The sequence below is a fragment of the Ischnura elegans genome, chromosome 8 (assembly GCF_921293095.1).
Source record: "Ischnura elegans chromosome 8, ioIscEleg1.1, whole genome shotgun sequence".
In the NCBI taxonomy this organism is placed as follows: domain Eukaryota; kingdom Metazoa; phylum Arthropoda; class Insecta; order Odonata; family Coenagrionidae; genus Ischnura; species Ischnura elegans.
Window position 1 is genome coordinate 10,890,052 of NC_060253.1, and position 8,852 is coordinate 10,898,903.

The 8,852-nt window shown below is 37.2% G+C and overlaps 1 long non-coding RNA gene across 1 annotated transcript; it reads left to right on the plus strand.

The window, feature by feature from the left end:
- Window positions 1-634: 634 nt before the first annotated feature.
- LOC124164223 lies at window positions 635-8,467 on the plus strand. The gene is made up of 4 exons (XR_006865986.1): window positions 635-891; window positions 1,627-1,859; window positions 6,489-6,753; window positions 8,329-8,467. It is a non-coding gene; the product is annotated as an uncharacterized LOC124164223 (long non-coding RNA).
- The last annotated feature ends 385 nt before the right edge of the window (window positions 8,468-8,852 follow it).

The window sequence follows — 8,852 nt, forward strand, 5'->3', positions numbered from 1 at the left end:
CGTAATAAATACTGTCACTCAAAATATACACCACTAATATCACGATAACGGAATGAGGTCTAACACATTGTATTTGCGAAGTATCCTACACTTCAGAGAATAAATTGAAAGTGCATTGAAAATAATATGAAAAGGATTCACCAAAGAAGAAGTTATGGTACTCACCTCTTTACCCCAAGAGAACTTGCCGCGAACTGAAGTCCAGAAAAAGTGGGAGGGGATGTTCCGACACTCCGTAAGCCATGTCACGTGTGCCTGTGACGTCACGATAAATTCGAACCGATCTCTTTATTTAGGCAACGATAAATCTTTAAAAAAACGCTGGATATCGTATAGGTCATTTGAAATTTTATCCTATAAAATAAATCAATAAATACGGTCTTGTTAAACATTATAAATAATAAAATATATCGCGCGGAAAATCAATAATACGATTAGCCAATGAGATTCGTTCATTAGTTGCCGCAATTATAGAAAAATAGCGCGGAAATTCTCAAGCGCCCAACGGTCGAGACACACGTGATCAATGTTCCAGAATATTCTATTCATCTGCGAAGGTCATTAGCTACGTTTGCAAAACACGTCATCGCATTACGAAAAACAGTATAGCAGGGTGTCAACGGTCCGCATTCAACTGTGGCCCGCAAAGCAGCACCTCCCCTTCCCCCTGCTTACGAAGAAAGCACAACCCATTCCCTCACCATCCGTCCTTTCGGCGAGTCACTCTTCTGAATGTTTTAAATTTGTTAAATTAATTTCCTGGACTGCTTCAGCCATTCCTCCGTTCGTTGAAGTCGCCGTCTCATTAAGCGGAAACGAGGATGGAGAGCGATTACTACAAGCTACATATATACAGAAATACTAAAAAGAAATACAGCGGTATTGACTGAGGTAAGTGAGGTCATGTAATTTTTATGAAATACTTAGTGAACAGAGAAAGTAATTTTAATCATGATTATCCTTACCCATAAACATGTCACTCATATAGCTCATCATGTAAAATGTTTGCATACGGCAGTGAATAGCGGAGATATGTAGTGAGTTCACAAACGATAAGAGCATTGCTAATCACACTATGCGATTAGTACATTAGGGATAAGTATTTGTGTGTTCTCTTTAGTACATAAAAATTCTCTACTTTACGATCCAATTATTGTCATCGAGTTTTCATATTTAGCGACGATTTAAATATAAAAACCACACTGAACATTAATAGCTTCGACTCAATCAAGGTCGTATGCATTGCTTAGATTTAGACGTAGTATTTCGGTGGAAAAGATTCCATGAAACGGAAATGTTCTATTGACGTACGCCACCTGCGAATGTGTTATTCGATATTCTCATAATTGGTGCCATAATATTAATCGCAGAAATACTTTCAAATTACCCCCAAAATATATTTATCATCTTTTTAAATGGTCGATGGTAAACAATGAAATCAATACAGAGCCAAATAAGGAGCTTTCAATTGCTTCGAAGATCTTCAGTCTTCGATATGATCTGTGATATTCAATTAAGTCATCAATGTGATCGATCATCTTGCATGTGCACGCCGATTAAATTAATAGCTCTTGATTGAATTATAAAAATAATATAGTAGTATTTATTTTTTCTGGTCATTCGCAGGTTCGTTTCCATGTTAGCCAAGCTCAACTTGAGCCATATCCGGGTGGAGAAACCTGATGCCGTCAACTTTATACAAAGACATTGCTAAATGGTTCATTGCGAACCAACTGAAGATAAAAGTCACCTGCGAAAGTATCTACTTCAAGGAGAGCATAAGAACGAACAGATAAATTTCATTTCTTTCCGTGAAGACAGTCAACATTCTTGGTCTTCATCGTCGAGTCTTACTCAAGGTAAGTCTTTATGATTTAATCATTAGAACTAATCCGTTGGTAACGACTAAATTTAATTATCTTTGATATGACAAATTTTATTCTTCAGTGAAGGCATAAAAACTGGCATCTTGAGTTGCTTTAAACATATTTAAAATTAATACACATTTTTGGTTTTATTTTCCCCGAAATAAAACCAAGGTCAATTAGAATTAATGCGGATTTTAGGCGCCACTTCTTGGCGCCACCAGGCGTGCCTATAAGATGTTCTCTGTTTAGAGAGGTTAAGTGATGGAGATTTCGCAGCAGCAGTGATTCAACACTAACATTCTTGCAAATTTCAAGAAAAAGCTGTACGGAAATAATCAATGAATTTCCGCTTCAGCAAAAGCCAAATTCATTGGTATTAGCATGGTCACCTCTACTACAATGAAATGTCAATTGATAAATACTTACTAATTGAGTTCGGTCATTTTAATAGACGCGTTTTTGAAAGGTAATATTTCTTTATGTGTAATTAAGACTTTGCAAGCGAGGTATGCTGATTATTATTGTTTAATTTAATAATTATGGTCGTAGTCATCACATAGTTGACTACGACCATAATTAGTAGAACACATAGTAATAAAACACATAGTAGTTTTTCTGGGGAGAGATCCTTCGTCTGCCTAATAACTTTGAGACATGAGATAAGCCGACAAAATATTCGGTCAATATACTTGAATTTTCTGGCGCAACTCACGAGTTATGGCAGTACAACAGGAAAGGTCTCGTGGTTTACTTCAGCTCTTAAAAGATTTCGATTTTTCTGTTATTCCTATATTTCCTATCTAACTTTGTGCTTAACCCTAGGAAAACAAAATCTATGTTATTTGGTACCTCAAAACTACTCAAACATATCGACTTTGATGTTCTGCCCAAGATTTTTGTTGGTGATGCCGAAATATCATATGCAAACTCCGTTAAAAATCTTGGAGTCTTATTGATGCCTAATTTGTCTTGGCAAAACCATGTTAAAGCCATCAGCAATAAGATCAACATGATCTTGTTTCAGCTAAAAATTCATAAAAACCTTATGCCCTCTCATACACGCAAGCAACTTGTATCCTCGTTAATATTCCCCCATATTGATTACTGTTGCCTTGTATATAATGACCTAACCGAAAAGATTAACACCCTGATTCAACGGCAATTAAATATGTGTGTTAGGTTCATTTATGATCTTAAAAAAATGAACATATATCCCCTTATTTCTCTAAATTAGAATGGCTTAAAGCAAAAACAAGGAGGCAATACATGCTTGCCTCTTTTTTATACAAACTTTTTAATTGCAAACAGCCAGAATACATTATGCAATTTTTTCAGAGTAAAGAGAAATATCGCAATGTTGTAACTAGATTATCAGCTGATTTTTTAATTGTTCCTCAACATCGAACCACTGCATTTGATAATTCATTTTCAGTTGTTGGGTCAAGGCTATGGAATGGTATTCCTAAACCAATCAAAACCGCAAAATCACTGATGTCTTTTAAAAATCTAATGTTCACTAAAATGCTATTACAAGAAAAAATGTAATTGTACCAATATGCCACTATATTCTGTTACAATTTATTTTCTATTTTTTTGCATGTATCTTATTCTTCTGTGCACTGAGCTCTAATATGAATGTAAGCCCTTGTATGTTCTTAGTGGACCATAAAGGTCCAAGAACAATAAATATTTCTTTATTCTTTATTCTTTATGCATTCCAAGGTATCGTACATTAACTTAGTCGAGCATGTGAAAATATGTGACCGGGTCAGGCGATACCGAAAGAGCAATAATAGCATTTAATACCTATTGAACTAAGCTGAAAATCCTTTTTTATTTACCCCGCTGTACTAAAAAAACGATAGATCCAACATTCAAAGAGTATATTTCATTTACAAAGAGACCCCACGAATTGGGTCAAAGAATTTTCCTTCTCATCAGGAAAAAATGGAGCTAAATCAATTTTTTAAAATTATTTTCTGCAAAACTGTTTAACCTCCATGTTGAATCAAGCTGCAAGAGGAGAAGACTCCCTACCTTTTATTTGCTTCCGGGTCCATCGTCGACAGAGCTCAGCTTTACAACAGCGACTCTCCAAAATACTTATATTCACCTGCACTTCAAGTGAACACAACACTGACAATGAACCCTACACACATTCACTTCACTCTTTCGCTGAATGAACACTCGCTCAATGGGATGAGTAACACATTCAGGTAACTTCACATAATTCCATTAGACATTCACACTGCGTCCATGATAATGAAGAACCAATGATAATAATCCAAGCGTTGAGGAAACGGCTTGAAGAGATAGTTGACACCTTGATTTGAGGATTGAAGTGTCATCTACTGGAATTATTGAATTGTGCACTCAACCTTTCGTAAACTGTAAATAAAAAAGATATATCTTTAAGCTATAGCACTAAAAATTCGGAACTGATGAAAGAAGAAGTTCTTAATTATTATATTAGGAAGGAACATGAAGTCTAAGCGAACAATGTGGGCACAGAAACTCCTATAATTGTACCCAATCATAATGCCAAAGAATGTATCATTCTTGAACAAAATTATCAACAAGTATGTTTAAATTTGTAGATTATCATGTATTGATAGGTCATATACGAGAATAGGACTTACCCGTTCACCTCAGCGAAGGAGGATTCACCTCCGACCGAACTGCTGCGAGACTAAAACTTAACTAGGCATGTTAGAATGAGGAGGAATACCAAAGTGATGCATTACTTCCTACAAACAGCCCTGAGAGGCAATGGAGGGCGGGGAATCACTAAGGATGTAAGGGGAGGTTGCCGTGCACATATAGTTCAAGGCAGAGTCAAAATTGTTGGCCCGATTTCGAGTCAAAGTGCATCGCGAAGGCGTTGGGGAGAGGGTCGGGTGGCCCGTCATAGGGTGGAGAGCTGGTTGTTAAGGGTAGGTATTGAAGGTGAAGGAGAGGGGATGGGGAAAGGGGAGTCAAGGCGCCACAAAAGAGACCCTCTGAATTACTCTCGTGACGTCACATACTTAGGTCACAAGGTCGCTTTACGGCGAATAGTCGCACAGTGAGCTCTTATTTTTATTTAATTGTGTCAAAGCAATGAATTTACGAGTAGGAGTTAAACGTGAATAAATGAACCAAAAAACATGAATATGGACGTATATATATAATGCTGTTATGCGTAATATTACTATGGCCATGCGGTGGTCCTCTTATATACTGCAGGTTGGTGAATAATCACCCCCTGCCATCACCCTAAAAGTGGCTCGCACAGAATTAGGTTGATGTAGAAGAATTAGAACATGCATTATTTTCTGTTCAATTGCCTTAACAATTAGGTCGGTTTGGCGGTGAATTCTTAATTAATACTTAACACATTTCCTTCCACGTTTAAATGCATCCTATTATCACAGACAAACAGCAAGGAGAAGTACTTAATCATTAGAGGTTATCGAAGGTCCACGAAAGAAATCACACGTAAGAAACATGTGATAAATATTTCCAATGATAAGTCCTAACTGGATTATTATAGTAAGTTTAAATGGCTCAACTCAACTATAAAATATCAAGTGATTAACTTCCATTCAAATTTCAATTAATTTTCGTAGTCACTGTCAACTGTGGTACCAAGAACTGGAATAAATTACTTATTATTATCACCGCTTAATATGTAATATTATAGCAAAATTTTTATACCTGGGTGGAGGTCGTGGGGATGGCGGTAGGTGACGATGTTTGTGGTATTTTGATCCCCCGGGAAACCAACCACCTCAAGTATAAATAGTTTTAAAAAATGGCTAATATTTTAAGCCTGAATATCCTTCATGCGTGTTCAGTATTTTATTTCTTTCTTTTTGATCTTCCTGACTTGAGTTAATATTCTGGGCCTGAGTATTTTTAATTATTTTTTGTATGTTCTTTTTCATTTCCTAGGGCCGTCTTTTTCAATCTCCAATGGGTCATGAATAAAACACGAAGTCATTGATTAAAAATCATTACATTGCTTAATATAAGTATGCTTTTGCTTAACTTTCGGCGTTACCTCCCAGGCGATTGATGTTCTTCATAGATCGTTGCTGCGAATGCCGGCATCCTGAATCTAATCGTCCGCTTGACGGACGGGCGTTGTCATGTATCAGAACACTTACAGAATTCAGAACGTCTCTCATTTTATTTCGAATGGATCTGCGCAATCAGCTTGTTTTTTCACACCAATCACTTGCATTTGTCGTTAAACCCGCCAGAATGAATTCAAAAAGTAACTCGCCATATAGGTTCCAAAACAGAGAAGAATAATATTTCGATTGTTTAAGGATCGCCTGAATTTCATTTGTTTGCTTGTTGACTTTTAATGCCTCCATTCCTTTGACTGTAACTTTGTTTCAGGTGCGTCTTATGGAATCCGTCTAATCAATAGACTCAGTTGATTTTTTAAAAAGTTCTCTTTTATCCGCATAAATGACAAGAAATTTCAATTCCTATTCAACAAGTTTCGTTGTTGTCACTCCATTGTTCTCACCAAGCGAGAGAATCAATGGCTGTAATCTTGGTAATGAGGCTTGCTACTCGCATTAAGCGGAGCAGAGCTACCTATCATTTTCTGCCTTCTCCCTTCCCCAGATCCTGCATCCGAGTCAGTGGTCGCCAAAGTGAACCTGCTATCTCCCCATGTCCAGCCGAGAGAATATCTGTGGCCCAAGTCCAGGACAGAACGGCTTATGATGGTGTTGGAGGAAGGAGATAAGTCGGTGTGTTCCTGGAATGAGCGGACGAATTGGGAAGGCGGACGAATGAGGAGAAATCTTTGTTTTCATCAAATTATAATCTCAAATAGTCTTCTATGATTCTCATACTACCTGAGCTCTACTTCATCCTAAAATTTAAGGTAACTTCCTTTCAGACGTTTGAATTAACATTTAATTAGTAATTCTTCAATGGACATCAGGCCATTATAGAATGTCATGTAAGGTATCTTGCTCGAGATAAAATTAATCCAAGATTCACAATATCGAAGTTAATATCTGCCACATGTTTCTGAAAGAAACTTCTTCGCGACCTAGGCAAATTACGATGGCATGAAATACTTAAAATTCCAATTTGAAATAGCGTAAAACCTACCTAATTAAATCATTCTAAATTTCATCTTACGCCCATTAGGCACCATGTATTTCCCTTCTACTTTTTTTCAGCTGCATATTGTCAATCTTTTATTCTGAAATTATCAAATCCTATAGTTGAGAGCATACATGATTCCATCGCCTAATAAATGTTCAATTACTTCATGAAAACGGACGTGTGACCATAAAACAATTGATTTGGCAATGATAACTTGTGGAAACTCTTCTCCACCATTGAATTCAAATATATATTGTAAATTATCTCATTGACCTGAGCCTTATTGGCTAGGCTATAACAAAAAGGACGAGTTTTTCAAACATGAAGAAGTGTTCATCTTTATCTACATTTTACCCCGCAAGCCGCCTAAAAGGCATGTGGGTGGGGGTGTTAGGATTTAGTATTTAGTGTAGGGATTAGGATCCGTTTACAAATAAAAATGAAGTGCCCTAACGAAGATGGGACTAGCGTTTATTAAAGAGCTTTATGGTTCGGGGGAAAAATGAATTCCCATATCTATACGTTCGGAAAAAAATATCTCTTAATTTATCGCTTCTATTGGACCTGGAAATATAGTGTGGCTCTGATAATATATTCTCCGTGTCGCTCTTGCGTTTGCATTTGCTCAGGTTACCTTCGAGTTCACACTCTTGGCTCCACAAATGACCGTTGTTTAGTCCGATGATAGAATTTCATAGTCAGAGTGATCACTAATTTCGCGATAGACGGAAGCGTCGTCAGCAGATAACCGTATTTATTTAATGCGGGAGTAGAGATCATTAATGTATACAATGAAAAAAATGGGGCGGATTACGCTTCCTTGTGGAACAAATTATGTAACTTTTACTACGTCAGACCTAATTTCGTCATGAAATACCTTTTGAGTACGGTCACTGAGAAAGTCGTGAATCCAGTTCACCACTGTTTCGTTTAATCGGCATGACGGTAATTTTTATAAAAGTTTGTTGTGAGGTACCGTGTCGAAAGCTTTCATAAAATCTAGAAATAGTGCGTCAACTTGTCTTTTCGATTCACCAGATTTTAGAAGAACGTGAAGAAATAGCGCGAGCTGTGTTTCGCACAAACTTCCCTCTCGGAATCCGTGCTGACAGTCACGGAGGGAGTTACCTCTGTCCAAGAAAGTCATAATATTGCTCACGACGATATGCTCAAGTATCTAGCCTACATTTGAGGTTAATGACACTGGACGGTGGATGCCTGTCATGCCTGGGTCATGCCTGTTTCCCTTTTTGAATATCGTTGTAACGCATGCAATTTCACAGTCTAGCGGTAACTTTGTTATGTTATAATGTAGTGGACTAATTTCGATTAATTTAAATCACAGCACCTCACAAACGGCATCACCATGACATCCGCTGCACGAATAATGCGATGGACAACGAGAGCGCATCGCAAGACAACACAGCGAGCACTCTACGTCATCTATTCACCAGCCCTGATGAGGACACGGTGGTCTCTTTGGGGGTTTTATCGGCTTCCCTAAGTTTCGGACGAATACCAGATCACAAGACATCACGGAAGAAGAGAGTTCCGGATGATTTTGATTTAACACTGTCTGCCACACGGTCATTTATAAATGTATCAATTAATAATAGCTTATTGGCAAGGCTTGACGACGAATGGACACTATAGCGAGGATCTTGTTGTAACTATCTATTATAACTTATTAAATGACGTTCATGGCTCAATTTTGGGGAAATGCCCAACTTTGATGTTAAATATTGTAATGCAATAATTTATGTCGATACCAAAATTTGTACCATTAGCATTTTGTAACCACCCATCCAAATTTCTTATTTGATTTAAACAGATTAAATGTATAACATTGATTTAGTAACAAATAAAGAC